The sequence below is a fragment of the Cryptomeria japonica genome, chromosome 2, assembly GCF_030272615.1.
Source record: "Cryptomeria japonica chromosome 2, Sugi_1.0, whole genome shotgun sequence".
Lineage (NCBI taxonomy): Eukaryota > Viridiplantae > Streptophyta > Pinopsida > Cupressales > Cupressaceae > Cryptomeria > Cryptomeria japonica.
This window is the reverse complement of record NC_081406.1, coordinates 397,441,617-397,459,431: the sequence shown is the minus strand read 5'-3', so window position 1 is coordinate 397,459,431 and position 17,815 is coordinate 397,441,617.

Below are 17,815 nucleotides of genomic sequence, written 5' to 3'. Positions count from 1 at the left end.
TTTTGTCGAAGGCCCCTATTTTCACAAAGTCTTTTGAATCTAAAATTTACCTAACTTGTGTGCTTGCAGGAAGGGGTGATTATTTCAAACAATCCAAACTACTAATAAATCTTTGTTGCAGGTCCTTGGCAAGGGTTTTTGGATTTTTATTGTGTCTTGTTTTCATAGACTAGCAAACACTTCAATTGGTGCACTAAAATTGAATCATTGTCTTTTGTGTCTTGAGCAATAGGCTCTTTTTGTTTAATCTTTAGAGGGTCTGTCTTCCCGTGTGGTCATTAGGACTACTAGTGAGAAGAAAACGACCCAAATGGTAGCGAGGAAAACCCACCTCTTCCGAACCACTATAAATAACTGTATTCATGGTGAAAACTATGGATAACGTGTGTTGATTAGTTCATACCGACACTATGTCTCCTTATAAACCCGTTTGATCAAATTTATTTGATCAGTTGTAGGGCGTAACCCCTACCGGCTGGGAGTCTTCTGTATTTACAGAGCTAAAAGTGCCGCATGTATGGCCACACAAGCGGATGCCCTTACTAGCACCTTTTTGTTTTAGAAGCCAAAATCCTTCTAGTTGTTGGGGCAGGAAGTCGGACCTCTGATAGCGGCCCACATACATACGGTTCTTAGTAGAGATACAAAGTTCGTCACGGGGAGTTTTCGTGGGGATTGATGCTTGGCTGACCCGAGAAGTGAGTGCCGAGGGTGGAGCCAGTGAGGTCAAGCATCTAAGTATCCGCTCTGAATAGCGTAGCCTCGGGGGTAAAACCCCATGTGGGATCAACAACTATTGTCTTGGCCAACCATAAGAATTGTGCTTGATTTATTTTAAACATTCAAAACATTCAAGACCAAACAGCAAAACATTGTGTCTTTTGTGTCTTCAAGTGTATACAAAATATTTTTACATCGAACAACACACTTTCTTTGAGTCATATTTTTGAGTCTAGACACTTGAAAAACATTGAGTCCTCATCAACACTGTGTTCTCTTGTCACGAAAAACAGTCAAACAGTCAGATTTGGTGACAACAAAACTTCACAGATTGGAAAAATTTGCACAAATTTTGCAGAAATGCGTCTGTGTCCGACATAATAGCGTCTGTGAAGGGCAGAAATGCGTCTGTGTTCTCAGAATCAACATTGCATTTACAAAATCTCAGAAACGCGTCTGTGTTAAATAGAACCACGTCTGTGTGAGGAAATCGCGTCTGTGCAGTATACAGGCGCATCTGTGTTCAAAATTGAAAACTTTTACAATCCAGCAAACAAACACAGTCAGTTTTGGAATTCTTGAGCTTCCTAGGTTATTTCTCCAGGTTTTCATCTAGCATTCAACCTGTCTTTGGGTCTCACATAGTCCATCATTGCTTTACACCTTACATTACATTCACATTTGTCTAAACTTGAGTCAAAAGGTCACTTGCTTGTCCTCATCATACTTTGTTAACACACTATATACAACAACATGTTTCTAAGTGGTCCCTCATCAAGGTCTATCACCTTTGGGTCTCATTTGGTCTTACTTAGAGTTAAGGTCAACTTACCTCATCAAGAGAAACTATCATCTTTTTGGAAGTCACACCTACTCTACTACATACATACTTGGTCTTACATTTTGGACATTGCAAGTAAACCTCAGATTCATTTACATTACATCCAACTCTTGGTCTTCCATACTCTTTCCATTTTCATCTAGTCTCACACATCTTGGTCAATACCTAGTTCATGGTTGAAACCCATTCCCAAAAATCTAGGAGAGAAACGAAAGAGGCTCAAGAGTCCGCAAACATGAGTCTTATGAGTATGACAATGATATCTTTTTCAATTATGATCATACTACATTACCTAACATGGATGCCTATAGAAACATTCCAAATGTTGAGAACATGGACACTACAAACAACAATGATACACACAATGACAATATGGACAACTTTTCTGTACATTCAGCAGAAGTGGAAGACACCATTATGAATCCTCATTTTAATCGATTGGTTGAGGAAATAATGAGAAGAGATAGATAATATTTTCTACAAGTGATGGCACAAAGTGGAACCAAGATCCCTCATGATTTTGGCATGTCTCAAATAATGGAACGTAGACCTTTGCAACAAACTCACTCCAACATGGATCAAAGGAGACCTAATAGTGGAGGCAATAAAGGGCCACATATGGTGCCTGAATCACCATCATCTTTGTTTCAAAAACCAGAGGTCCCACATACACATGGTCAAACATATGATACTCACCTTCGTAGACCATTATGGAAGTCTTATGCAAAAAGATATGCTCAATCACATACCAATGCTAAGGATCAACCACCAAAGCAATTGAATATTCAAAGGCATGCTCAAAATTTGGACACAAGGAAACTCCGCATCAAATTTGGGGGCAACACATTAGAACATGACATGCCTGTAGAGTATGGTATACATGGACAAAGCAGATATTTCGTTCCTCAACACGAATCTATACCAAGTGGTCCATATACGCAACATCATTATAGACTTCCTCCATATGAACATGTGTATGATCAATATCATCCATATATGCAACATGCTCCTCCTCCAATTGGTGCCTCAAGCATGGGATATGGTCCAAGGAGTCAATCTCCACCTAAGAACAATTTGGAGCAACAAATCAGGGACTTACAAAAGAAAATGGAGGACATAAATACACCTAAGCCAACATACACAATGAGAGACATATGTCCTTATCCATTTGACAAGAGCATTCCAATGCTTCCTTTTCCTACACACTTTGTGACGCCTAAATTTGATAAGTACAGAGGCAAAGGGGATCTTAAGGCACACATAAGACAATTTTTCACAACTTGCATTGAGGTAGCAGCAAAAGAGACATATTTGATGAGATTATTCCCACAAAGCCTAGGTGATCAAGCTATGGAATGGTTCTCCCAACTTCCACCTGGTATTAAGTCATGGGGTGACTTAGCTGAGGCATTTATCCAACATTTCTCATACAACATAGAGACAAACATATCAGTCACTACTTTGTGCAACACCAAACAAAAAGATGGAGAGTCTTTTTCATCATTTTTACAAAGATGGAGGAATCTAGCTAGCAGATGCTCTTGTGAAATTCCACAAAAACAAATGGTGGAAATGTTCACCCAGAATGTTAGCAAAGACATTGGCTATGATCTAAGGAAAGCTTGTTTGTCCACCTTCAAGGACGTCATTGAAAAAGGCTTAGCGACAGAAAAGGTCCTAATTGAACAAGGAGTCATTAAGATATTCAAGGAAAACAAAGATGACTTTAAAGGAAAAGATAAGCCAAGATTTTGGAATAAAAACAAGAACACAGTCAATGATGGTGTTGTTGATGCCAATACAGTGCAACCCAAAATCATTTTTTCGGGATCAAGCTCTACAAACAATCAAGTGAATACTCAAACAACTTCTAGATCACGAAGGAAGTATACCCCATTGGGAGAACCACTTGAGTCAGTCTTCAAGAAGCTAGTGGCAAACAAAGTAATCACAATTCTAGATTTTCCTCCATATGAACCAAAGGTCAAACCAAATTGGTGGAATGATGATGAGTATTGCGAATTCCATAAGAGCAAAGGGCATAAAACAAGAAATTGTCATCGACTGAAGAACATCATACAAGATCTCATTGATAGAGGTGACATTGAGATTGAAGGACACTCATCCAATCAAGAACATGAAATGTTTAAGGAACCATTCCCAAAGCATGACAAGGGAAAAGCTGCACCCACAGATGACACCAGACCAACTATACCAGAGCATCCTATAACTATGATTCAACTATCAATCACATTTCAATGGATAATTATGTCTCTACCATTATCATCAAGGACAAAACGCTTGAGAATTCTACCCAAAGACCCAATATTGTCCTAAAAGGCATTGGATCTTCTTCCGAACCTACCTCTGAATGTAATGTTACAACTCGTCGAGGTAAATTCACTTTGCAAGGTGCTCCAGCTAAAAACACCGCTTCTTCATCAACCAAGCCTGAGTACGATCTTGTAGAACAGTTAGGAAAGACAACTGCGCTTATTTCAATCCTTGAACTCTTACATATATCCCCCGCACATAAAGCCATTCTTGATAAAATATTGAGAGACACTGTTGTCCCCACTGATCTGAATGTGGACCAGTTTCAAGCCATGGCGGGATACCTTTCCATTCCACACTCCCTTACATTCACAAAAGCCGATGACGCATCCGTAAGTTAGCCACATAGTGCACCTTTACACATTGAAGCCTTCATACACAAACATCGAATAAAATGAGTCTTGATAGATGGAGGAGCAGGTCTAAACATTTGTACATTGAGCACTATTAAACAATTGGGATATTCTGAAAAAGATGTGAATGCTACAAACAAAATTACCATCAAGGCATATGATGATGAAGAGCGTCCATCCAAAGGCACAGTCACCTTACCTCTCAGAGTTGGGCCAATTACAAAGGATGTGGTTTGTCAAGTCCTAGACCTAGATCTCACATACAACATATTGCTAGGATGTCCATGGATTCATGAGATGAACGCAGTACCATCTACATATCATCGATGTATCAAGTTTCCACACAATGGAGCTGAAGTGACCATCAAAATTGATCCAAATCCATTCATATATTGCAACAATCTGCAACCTCGATCAGAAATAACAATACCAGTCAATCGAGAGGCTATTCCATCTTCATCATTTGTGGATCCAGAATCCTTGAAAGCTTCTACATCAAAACAAGCAGAGCACAAAGAAAATTTCAAGTTTAAAGACATGGGATGTGGTGAGTATATCTTTCATGTTGATCAACTCCCACTATCTCCTAAGACATCCAGTCAACAAGAACAATCTATAAACAATTTGCAAGGAATTGGGTGTGAACCACCTAGTGTTGTGGCTACTAAGTCTAAATGCAAATCTCCTCTAGTGGTACAAGCAACTCTTGATATCAATAGTCCTAAGAGTGGTTCCAACGAAGAATCTATTGAGTGTATCGCCAGCCCTCTTGAGAACTCACATAGCCTTACCATTTCATCCACTCATTCCATTTCCACTCCACTTCCAGACTTGGATCAACAAGAATTACAAAGGCCCTTACTCATTGGGGATCAAAAAAGAAGCTTTGAAAGGAAAAATCTAAGAGTCAAAAATAAAGAAAAGGCTCTCAGTCCAAAACAAAATCAAAAGCTATTAGACTCTACAAAAATCAAAGTCAAGGATAAAAATCCTATAAAGAAAAAAGAACAAGAGTTGATGTCCCCTAATATCAAAATAACTGGGGGCAAAAGTTCTACAATTTCAAGCCAAAAAGAATACTTGTTGATCCTAAGTCTTCATCATGCCATCCTACTTTCACTTCTTTTCACAATCATAAACCTTCATCCCTCATCCACTTGTTTCACACATCCATCCCCTTTTGGCGATACATCATGGATCTTTAATGGAGCTTCCTTGAAGGACTTTGTTATCAGGGATGCCCAAACTTCGATCTCCCCTAATATCAAAATAACTGGGGGCAAAAGTTCTACAATTTCAAGCCAAAAAGAATACTTGTTGATCCTAAGTCTTCATCATGCCATCCTACTTTCACTTCTTTTCACAATCATAAACCTTCATCCCTCATCCACTTGTTTCACACATCCATCCCCTTTTGGCGATACATCATGGACCTTTAATGGAGCTTCCTTGAAGGACTTTGTTATCAGGGATGCCCAAACTTCTTCAGGTGACACGCATACGGGCCTGTGTAGTCCACACACTAGTAATTCTATCTCAGTTCCTTCATCAAGGAAGATAGTCACTCGAGCTACACTTCATTCAGTCAAGGAACGTTGCAGTTACAATCATAAGGTTAAGCCTCGCACATTTGAGGTAGGTGACTTGGTTCTTAGAGAAAATCCTAAAAATCAGCAAGACAGAGAGAAGAAGGGCAAATTTGAACCAAACTGGCTTGGTCCTTATATCATTACAGTAACATATGAATCTGAGGCATATCAGCTCTCAACTACAAAAGGTGAACCTTTGGAGGATCCTATCAACAACATGCACCTTCACAGGTTTTACACATAGCTCTTTAGAGTATCCTAATTCAAAAATACAAAAAAATCATAAAAACATAAAAATCATTAATTGGTGAAAACCTGGCAAACAGGTGCTTCGTGACAATAAAAAAATAAAAAAGGTAAAGAAAAACATTTCGTCCAATGGTGAAAACCACTTCGGTGGCGCCCTAGGCAAGTACCATGGTGAAAACTGGGTCACCAGCGCCATGCGTAGAGACATTGCTCCTCCCTCCTTCAGGATTCACTTGCATCCTTTCACTTTGCACACACTCACATCCTATCCATCCATAATAAACTTACACATTCCCATCATGACTTGTTATTGATCTACCTAAGATTGGTTCGCCATTCATAATAAACATTCCTTTTCACCCCTTTCCATCCATAATAAATCAGCTCCTATATGTGGCTAAGGCAAATCCTACATCTAGTGATGGGTGTGGAACTGAGAGCATCACATGTTTCGAGGAGTACAGTTTCTTCTAGTTTCCTTCAGTCTATTCGCGCACAATCTGCAATAAAGCAGCATTTGCATCACAAAGCCGCAATAAAGTTCAGTCTTCTCCGCAATAAAGTATCGGTTTCATGGATTCGGTCAATTTCAGATGAGACACAACAACAACAATGGGCTTCAACAAATCAAATCTTTCAACAGACTCAAACAACATATGGTTCAATGCTATTTATCCTTTTTGTGAAAGTAAACATTGTGACCACAATCAAATAGACTTATACAAGTGACAAGAGACACTAAACTTGAGGACTACAGTGGATGTTGGTGTCGAGTCTTGGTTTTCTTTTGATTTTTATCTTTTGGTGACATGTCTTTTAGCTTTTCCAGGATGTCTTTGACTAGAGATTCTATCTCCAGGATATCTTTGACTAGAAAAGTGAGGATGGGGTATCGTCACCTATTTCTGTTTGCTGTCTGTGGATTGTCTTTTAGTAATGCTATGACTTGTCCAAGGATATGAGGACACTGGGAGTCTAGTGTGAACTGGGGCATTCCTTGTTTGTGACTGTCTTATCTCCATACAAACGGGTACAATGACTTTCTGGGTCGAACATATGTCTCGATTGTCATAACCTACTTGCCATAATAAAGCTCAATGATGATAACGCACAAGAAGTTCTTTCACTTTCATATCTTCTGTCTTCCATTCCCCGTTCTTGATTGACCTCCATTGTCCTTCTCGAGTCTGCGTAGCCTGCTATCACATGACTGAGTATAATGACACGCCAAAAATATTTGCATTTCATGTAGTTTCACCTGCATTATCACATGTTAGCATTTCATACATACATATAGATATCACAATTGCATCACATCCTGCACACAACACATGTTAGCACATTTTACATTCTCATCATGTAAATAATCATTTGCATTATCATATTCATCTGCATTTCATACATTCACATTTGCATTGGCATAACAAAAAAAAACAAAACATAAAAGAACAAAAATATTGCATTGCATCATATACATATTTGCATCCATAACATAAGCATCATATAGAAACATACATCATGAAACATCTCATCACATAGGTACACATGCATATGGCTGCCGCAAAGATGAATCATCTCATATATATATATATATAAAGTATCATGATACAATGATGTCAAAATCATATGGCTACAATCACCCGAAGGTGTCTACATCATCATACAAAATGGTACAATATTGATACATAGGGAGCCCTCTACGGCTATGATAAACTCCCTCCCTCAGAGTCGCTGGTCTCGACGGAGTCTGAGCCCTAGAAGGACCCGCCCCAGGATCATCTCTCGTGTCCCCTCTATCTGATGGTGGTGGAGGACCCATAACCCCACCGCTGGACACCTGTCTCCTTTGGCTCCCTCCCGTAGCTGTCGCTATCCGCGATGGTCTGCGGAAGCTCCTCGCCCGCTGCTCTGGTGGCACTGCCCCGTAATATAGGTCTTGCCAGTAACCTATCTCCTCCCCTGCCCGTAGAACATAGGCATATCCAGCCCCTGTATCCTCTGTCTCCTGCCTCCCAGCCCTTAGCACTGTCTCAGCCTCAGTATAGCGCTGGATAGCCTGATCCCACTCATGCTCTATCTCCCTCAGTTGCCTCCTGAGCCTAGCTGTCTCCCTCTCCAGGTCTTGAATCTCATCTACCTGTCCCTAGCAGATCTCCCTCGGCTCAAGTAGCTCATCCTCCTCCTCCTCGGCCCCCTGTGCCTCTACCTGTGGCTCCCCCTGTACTGGTGCCTATGCATGTACCTGTACCTGCCTCTGCCTTTGTCCCTGCACCTGTCTAGGACCTTGTGCTGCTAGCACCTATAGTGGCAATCCACCCTGACGCCTCACCACCTGAGCCTGTCTCTTCTCCCCACCCTCTCTCTGTGGAACCACCCTCCTCTCTCCAATAGCACCCTACCTCCTCCGTCGGCCTCTCCCCCCACCATCTCCATCATCATCCTCATCCCCACCACCATCTCCATCTAGAAGCTCCCCTGGGTCTGTTAGTCATGGAAAGGGATGCTCAGCCCAATACGCCGTGTACTATGCATCCATGCCTGCATCCTCAATATCTGACCACATATCCCATGGCATCGGCACCATCTCTGCTAGCTATGTCATGGTCTGATCATATGACAACAGTGGCCCAAAGTGTACCTGATCCCTGACTGTCCGAGCATACATCCCGGAACCCCGTGGCATCCGCTGAATATGGCCAAACTGCCTGCATACCCTGTCATCAGCTGTCTCTCCAAAACATAGGGCGTCCACCCAAGCAGATATCTGCTCCGGAAGGTATATGGGAGATCCACTACGTCCTCCTCCTACTGCTCGCACCTAAGGTACGACCTCCATATCACAGTGTCGATCTCATCTAAGACTCGATGCCAATGCTCCAACCGACCAATCCGTGGTTGTGATGTAATCATGTCATACAGATGAACAAAACTGCGTCCATGACCCCTGCCCCTGAAATGTATCAGTCGGGTAACCGACAAATGCTCATAGGCCCATACCTGCAGCAATGTAACTCCGCAGCCCAATCCTACGGATCCATGATACACAAACTGATGTAGCTCATAGTACAAGTGTGCCAGCACACACGGTCCCCAGGCATCTTTGGTGTGCTGTGTAACCATTGTCTCCAAGGTGCTCCCCCAGCCCACAACCAACCCTTGTGTCGCCTTGTCTGGACACAGGAACTCACTGATCACTCCCCCTAGCACTACTGATAGTGCTAGTCCTGTCGCTGTCATCGTGTCCCATGCCACGTGTCCAGCCCTCATCTCTAGTCCGAGATCCTGAAACACTCATCTCAGGGCCTCCCTATCTCCCTCTCAATCATAAGGAATCAGCTCCCCATCGATTGGTATCCGCAGTATCCTGTACACATCCTCCAAGGTGACTGTCATCTCACCCATCGACAAATAGAAAGTGCGCGTCTCTGAGTGTCATCTCTCAGCTAACACAGTCAACAAGTCCATGTTCGCCTGAAACTCAAGCACATACATAATGTATCGCAAACCCATGCCCTCAATGGTAGCTCTGTCCTTGAATGTCAACTCTGGCCGCAACCTCTGAGTCAATAGGAATCTCTCTCGTGACTCCAGCATAGGCAAATACTCCTGCAGTCAAGCAAATCAATCATGTCAGACATAGTGGCATTCACTGTTCATCACAAAATGCTACTTTGTATCTAAGTGCATATGGTACTCTATCCAAGTGACACTCACTGTTCATCACAAAGTGTTGCTATCTATCCTAGTGACACTCACTGTTCATCACAAAGTGTTGCTATTTATCCTAGTGGTACTCACTGTTCATCACAAAGTACTACGTGTCTTGCACTCCCTCTTCATCACAAAGTGTTGCTCCTATTGGTACTCCCTGTTCATCACAAAGTACTATGTCTTGGTACTCACTGTTCATCACAAAGTGCCTTGATCTATCCTATCCTAGAGCCTTTGCTTGAGTGAATCCTCTTGAGTAGTTTCCTAATTGGCAATGTATGTTCTATCACAGAATTGTCAATCCTAGCCCTATTTGCTATCCTAGTCTTCCCTAGAGGACCTGCTTGAGTGAATCCTCTCAGCAACTTATCCAATCGACAGCGTATGTTCATCACAGAACTGCCGATTTGGCCTAGAAGACACAAATTCACATTTTTTGACACAAGCGCGCTTTCATGACATAAACGCGCTTAGAGACTGCATAAACGCGCCTGTTCTACACAGACGCGCCTGAAATACACAGACGTGCCTATACTTTGCACATACGCATCTGTCTTGCACAAATGTGCCTGCTTAGCACAAACGCGCCTACACAGCGTAGACACGATCACATCCTACACAGATGTCTTTTCCGGCACAGACGCTCCTGGCACAAACACAGATGCGCCTAGCCAACATAGACGCGCCTGGCACCAGCACAGATGCACCTACACGTTTTTGACATTTTTGACATTTTCCTAAAAGCGCATTTATTGCACTACCTAGCATGCATTAATGACAACATTTATTGCAACAAAGTACAAGGAGGTTTTGTGGTACTTACCGACTCTCCTGCATCTGCTGACCTCTGAAATCGGCGAACGCGGTCGAATCTATGCACTAATGCCATCGCTGCTGACTGTTGCTGCTCTATTCTCTATCTGCACTCTGATCTCGTGGATGTGTGGATGACAATGAGGATGTTTTCCCCTCGTGGTCTATTTATAAACTGCCCTAGCCCTAGCCCTAGCTCTCATTTCTCGAGTCAGTCTTCATTATCCCGTGACTCTGTCATTCTATCCAGTTAGTCCTTTCTAGCCTTTCTGTCTTATCGAGAGATTGTCTGTGATCTTTTCAGACATTTTCATCCAATCTCTCGAGGGGGCATATCATTCCCATCTTGGGGCAACTTTGTATCAGTTCATATTATCTTCTTTGAAACAACGCGACATGCCACATTGTCTCAAAGAGGGGCAAAATGTAGACACCTAAAATTGTCTAGTCTAATTAAATAAATATTTTAATTATTTAATTACTTTAGCCTAATTCTTCTATTAATTAAATAAATCTTTATTTATTTAATTAATTCATTTATCCTCTTCTAGCCTTATTTTTCATTTAAATAAATACATTTATTTATTTAAATTATCCTTTTCCTAAATTAAATAAATATCTTATTTATTTAATTGATCCAACTTCTTCTATTAATTAAATGAATCCTGATTTATTTAATTAATTCATTAACCTTTTCTACCCATGACACATGTCATTAATCTCTTAATTCATACACTACCTACCCTTTCATTATTTTATTATTTTCTTTACCTACCCTCTAATCATAGCCGACCTCTTTTACACCTCTCAATCTTATCCCTCCATTTCATAAAGTGTCTTCTATATAAGGAGATGCTTTCTTCATTATCAAACCCCCTCTCGACTACTTGATCAATTGACTACATTATGCTTTGCACTTTCATATGCGATCCTACTTGCAACCACATTCCGTTCTTTGTTGAGCTCTTGTGCACATAAAATCTGAGAGCAAATATTTCAAGCAAGATCAATGGAGATAGAAAGAATGGAGATCCAAACCCTATTGGACATGTGATGGTATAATCTTTGTGATTTCATTTGATTTGCATTGTCTTAGGTAATCTTCATATGTTATGGTGGATCTTTGTTGTTGTTAGGCTAGGGTTTTGTGGTTGAATTCATTTAGTTTTTCAACATTGTTGTTATCCATTTTCACCATATACACATTTCAACTGCACTCAGAAAGAATGAACTAAAGATTTTATTTTTAATACTTCTAGTTTGTAACAGCAAAAGAGAGAGACATCTCATCAAAAAAGAGAAGTATTTTTATTGATATTCAAACATGCGTCTCACACAAAGAGTCGTGAGACTAGCTACATACATCAGGTGCAGGATGGAAATACATAGACATGTATACATGAGTACAAAAATAAAGAGAGCATGTTGAGAATGGAACCAATCATTGCCTGAATGACTGGAATGGTTGGACTATCCTTGATGTTGCCTTCGTCTTGCTGCTTTGTCCTTGTCTGCATCTGCCTTCCTTCTGGTATCTGCAAAAGAGTTAAATATGCAATGGGTTAGAACATTTTGTTCTAAGCAATGGCTGATTACATTCCTTACATGTATACTAATGCATGCATGTATATATAGTCCCTACATGCATCAGGTGCGTATAGTCAACATCACGAAAGATCTCGGGGAAGAGCAAATATCAGATCGAAAGAAAATCATCATACATATGCATATTATTTCTAAAATGTTTGCTTCATGTACAAGATTAGGAAAAAGATAGCTTGCTGGTCATAAACTTCACAAATGAGTGGGGGTAAATGAGGCTCCCACAAGGGTTGAGCCCAGCTCATATAAATTCAACAAAGGCACGCAGTCATATCTCAGAAAGTGAGTTTTGTATTTAAAAAAAAAGGGCTAGAAGCATTATGGTAGTTGACAGCAGTAAGGGGAGTTTTATGATGGTAATAACTCCTATATAAGACGAACTCTTCAAACATTAAAACAAAAAGGATGCCTCAAAGATCTAAGCCCTGAGGATGTTGTTTTTGCATTAAGCTCTGAACTTATTGTAAATACTCTGTCACTCTCGTATATAGCAGCCCTAGGCATGAATGAAGTTAAAAGCAACAGAAACAAAGGAGTTCAAGTATTAAAATAAGGCACCAAAATGAGTGTAACAGTCCAATTAAGTTGAGACAGTCATGCACTAGCAAGAGTCATGAGGTGGAGTCCTGGTCCAGGTAGCATATGGAGTGCAGTCCTAGGGCATTATTTTTTTATTTTTTTTGAAAACGATAATCAGGTTGCAACACTTCAAGGATATCAAACATAAGAGCTAAGAGATTGCAGCCCTTCACTCAACTTTATAGACCAAGGGTAAAGGCAATCAAGTAAATTATTTGTGCAGTTAAGACCAAATGGACAGATGCAAATAAAACTAGGCATTCACAACAAACAAAGACAATTATTTTCAAAGACTGCATGTGCAACACATATTATTACATAGGTAGCAATCAGATCATGGCATTTATGGTGGCCAAGATTAAAAAGAATCAAGGTATATCATGTTACTCACAGACCAGCTAAAGAGCACCTTCAAGGCACAATGATGATTTACATGAGTACGCCTCATAATAGTGACAAGCATGCCTAAAGATACGCAGAGAATTGGTAAAATTTGAATCTAAGATCACAAAGAGGGTCTTTTATGAAGCATGGAGAAGGGACATAACAGTGAGTACATTTATACAATGGAGGTGCAGCCATAGAGCCTAATAGCTAAAGGAAATATAAGCCATAGATACAAAGATGACGGTCACCACAAAACTGACAGTCTGAAAGGCCAAATGCACAATGAATAGATTATGGACAGCAGCCAATGCTATGAAATAAGAAAGAAAGCAATATATACAGACAATCATATTGAAAAGTAAGATGCAAATTTTCGATAAAAGCCCTAGGTGAAATCTTTTGAATTACATCTTCTCTTTCATTTCAAATCAGGATAGAGTTCGTTTTGCACATAAATGCATGAGAGATAGTTCAGTAATCACTCAGTCACAGTGATGTAAGAGCAAATTCAAAACAGAGTGCAGTCAAAGAGGAAATGATTAACTACAATCATATGGGACTGTTAAAACAGTCAAGTAACAACAGCAGTCCAGAAAGAGATTACTAATGACAACCATGAATCAGTATGAAAAGGTTCAATAATATCCCTATGATATCAGGGAAGCCTTGCTAATGCAGTATATTTAAATAAGCATGCAGCTCCTTTCCAAGTAATTTTCTCAGTAGTAAAAGAAACCAACAACAGTCATTTTCCAAGTAAAATGCCCAGTTTATACTATCAGACAAGGATGTGCAGAAAAATAAAACCCATGACTTGCAGGAGATATACAACGACAAGGATGCATCCATGAAAATACAATTATAGCCTTAAGCAACAAGTTTCCAGCAGTCATTTTGAAGCAGCCGAATTTAGAGGTAAAATATGTGAAATATCCCCAGAAATCCGCCCAGCACTCAGAAAATCGTCCAAAAATACAACAAAATCATGCCCAACTTATTATTTTCGGTAACGAGTATGCAGAAATCAGGCCACGACAACCCCATGGCGTCCATCTTCCAAAAAATCGCGCCACAGCAGAGGATGAAGTATCGAATGCCAAAGGAATGCAATCGAATGCCAAAGGAATGCAAAGAAGTTCGTAAGTTTCAGTTCCTAGCTCGAAAAAAATCATTTCCAGCAGCTCGAACTTGCTGTGAATCAAACATGGCAGCCATCAATAAACCAAAATGTCTTTCTTTTTCCACAAACCCTAGGTTCATGCCACAGCAAAATAGAGGAAGAATATCGAATGAGAGGAAATGATACTTTAGGGTTTTTTCTTTTTCCTTTATCCTCTTCGTGGACTTTGGGCATTTTTGCCTTTGGTTTATTTTTATTCCTTTTTAATGCCACGTAAAAGCCTAAGGTTGTTGCATTTTTGCCTTAAGGCATTTTCTATATCACTTAATAAAAGGTTTCAATGTAATATTTATTAAGCGATATTTATGATCACTTAATAAATTTTTTACTTCATTATGACTTTAGTGCAATAGGTAAAATAATATATTAATTAAAGTATTTTTTTTAAAATTTAATATTTAATATAATACTTATTTTATTTCATGTTCATGTTTTAAAAAAAAATAATAATAATAATAAATGAAATAGTAAAGCTTTTTTTTAAAGTGATACAAGTCACTTTATTAAATTATTTTTATTTCATTTATTACCATTTTTTTTACCTTTAAACATAAATATAAAATAAAACAAATATTCAATTAAATATTAAAATTCAAAAAAAAAAATCACTTTATGGAGTGTATTTTCATTAAAGTCAAAGGGGAGATTTTTTTTGCATTTATGAAGGCTTGCAGGCCTGTCAGGAGATATTTTGGGGCCATTTATGGTGCTTTTAAGAGCTTTTATGGTTGCAACATGGGTTGGCTTGACTTTTGGCCCAGGTTTCTCCCTTTCAGACTCGTTTTCAGGTCTTTTTAAGGGGGGTTTTTGTTTATGCTCACCCAAGAGGAGGTGGAATTTATTATTCATTATTTGCTTTTTGGAAAGCATATATACTACCTTCCTTCTTCATTGTAAGGGTTCTTACTTGTTCATTATTTTTGGCAGACTGTAATTTTTAGAGTTCTCTTTGCAGAAAATGAATGATTTTGTAACACATTTTCAGGAATAGTACAGTTTGGTGGTATCTTTTGCAGCAACAATTAGGTCTTTCCTTCCCATTTTCTTCTGTTCTTGTGGGTCTTGTTGACGTGTTTTTAATGACCGCGTCTAACACAGAATAAAGTCACCAATGGTCACCTTATCCTCTCTTGATCAAGATTAGTCTGTATGCTAGGATTACTTAAAGTTCAAAACGACTAAATCCCAAGGTTCCTTAAGTGCATGGATGTGACTCAGTTGTTCGATGGGTTTGCTGATAACCCAAGGGGCCTTACGTATGTTGAAGAAACTTATACAAGCTCAAGAATCTTTTGTACAGATGATTTTGCAATAAAAGCTCTTGTTTTGGATCTTTGGACTTTGAGATGTGCAGAAAGTAAATAGGAATAGGGCAGAGAAAGACTAAACTAAAAGTAATCTAACACTATGAACAAAGAGACTGGATAACTTGCACAAAATCCAACCATGCTTCACTTTGCCAACGACGCACAACTACACGAAGGTGATGCAATCTTCAAGGGGTGTGTTTAAGGAATTTCAAATCATCAAGAGAAACCATCAAATCGAACAATTTCTCCTGATAATCGAAGTTAAACTAACACATAAAATGGAGGCTTAGGCTAACTTTACACGGTATGCAACAATCAGCTGCATACCAAAAGTATGAGCACGAATTTTGCAACAAGCAATCCTATCAAATCCAGTTCATCTAACAGCATGAAAGCAAATCTAATCTATGAAGAGAATGAGACCATGCGAGCTCCAAAACAACACAAGAACACACCAACAATTGAACAATGTATTAAGTGTTTTCTTCAAAAACTCTTAGCAACAATCTCTGACGATAGTCTCTCCTGATTACAAATGAGGAGGTCACCCCCTTATATAGGCCTCAAGCCATGATTACATGCAAAACCCTAATTAGGGTTTGCCCTAAAGATTCCCCACTCAAGGTGCAACAAGGTGGGAATCTGCATTAAATTACCCATTATGCCTATTTACAATAAATTTCAAAGAGCCTAAAATAGCACCCATTAGCACATTAAGTGCACCCCATGATGATGATCATGCCTAGAATATAACTGACTTCGTCATAAATGCCTATCACTCTCCAAGCGACGGCGACATGCAAGAAGAATCCGTCATAAAACCATAATGAGAGGACGACATGCAAGAAGATTCTCTATCCTGTGGTGGCATGCGTTGACCGGTCCCATGCCTAGTCAATGTTCCTTCAGCCATAAATACGCCATCACTATTCAGTCAAAAGACTTTCGTCCAAAAATGGACGACCATTATCTCATTCATTAATGGCGTATGCAATGAACCTACCGACGACGGCCTCTAGTTTTCCGATGGAGACACTTGGCACATTCTCGATGTTGAATTCCATCAAGGCAATCTCCTCTTCGCTCCTGGAGAAGAAACTTTCCCAATCTGCCATGGCTTCCTTTGTTTTCTTCATCATATCAGAGAATGAAGAAACATTTGCAAAGTGTTCCTTAGGAAACGAACCGACGAAGAAGAAATCATGCAACTGGGATTTCAAGGAGTTCACCGTTATTCCTCCATTGTTGAGTTTCCTTGAAAATAAAGCTTCCATGGCATTGAGGATTTCTTCTTGTATTCCTCTGATAGACTCCTTCAAGGTGACATAATCAATGTTGAATTTATCAAGAGTGTTCTTTCCTGAACAGATGGTGTAGAACCATCGGGGAAAGTCATAGGCTTCATTCTCTTTGATCACTTTCCCATCCACCAATGTTTGCCTTGGAGTCTTCGTCAGAGCCTTGAGTCGGAAAATGGTTAAGTCTTGGTAGACATCAACATCTTCCCATAGTCCTTCTGCCATTTCCAATCTACTCAGGAGGGCCACGAACCTCGAATGGAGATGAGCTAGATCTTCTACAAATTTTCATGCCTCGACATAAACATCTTCTACCCATTCCTGGGAATTCTGTGCCAGTGCTCTAATAAGTTCTGCATCATCAACTACTTCCTTGAGAAGGAAGGGAGGAGGAGTGGATGAAGGACCCGCTTCCTTGAGGGGTTTTTGAAACTCCTAACGTATTCGTATAGAAATCTGTTTTCTTCCCTCAACCGCTTACATTTTGCTTTTGATTTCAGCAATTTCTCCTTCATGGCAAAGAAGGGATCGTCGAAATCTCCCATCACTTGACCGGTGGAAGCATGGCCAAGATCCATCTGTCTGATGATGTAATCTTCCTGTCTAATCTCACTCCTATCCTTATCCACTGCAGGTTCAGCAATGTGCAAGATCTGGGCTCCAGACTCTTCCCTGACTACCTTGGAAAATTTCCGAGGGGCCTTTCTTTCCGGTGGTTGATCCATCCTCTTCAATAATTCTTCTAATTCTTGAGTAGGATTGGTCCCTCCTTCTACTTCATTTCCCAATCTGGTGTAGGAATGGAATGGTTGTAATCTTCTGCATGCTCCTGTTCTTGAGATTCCTCTT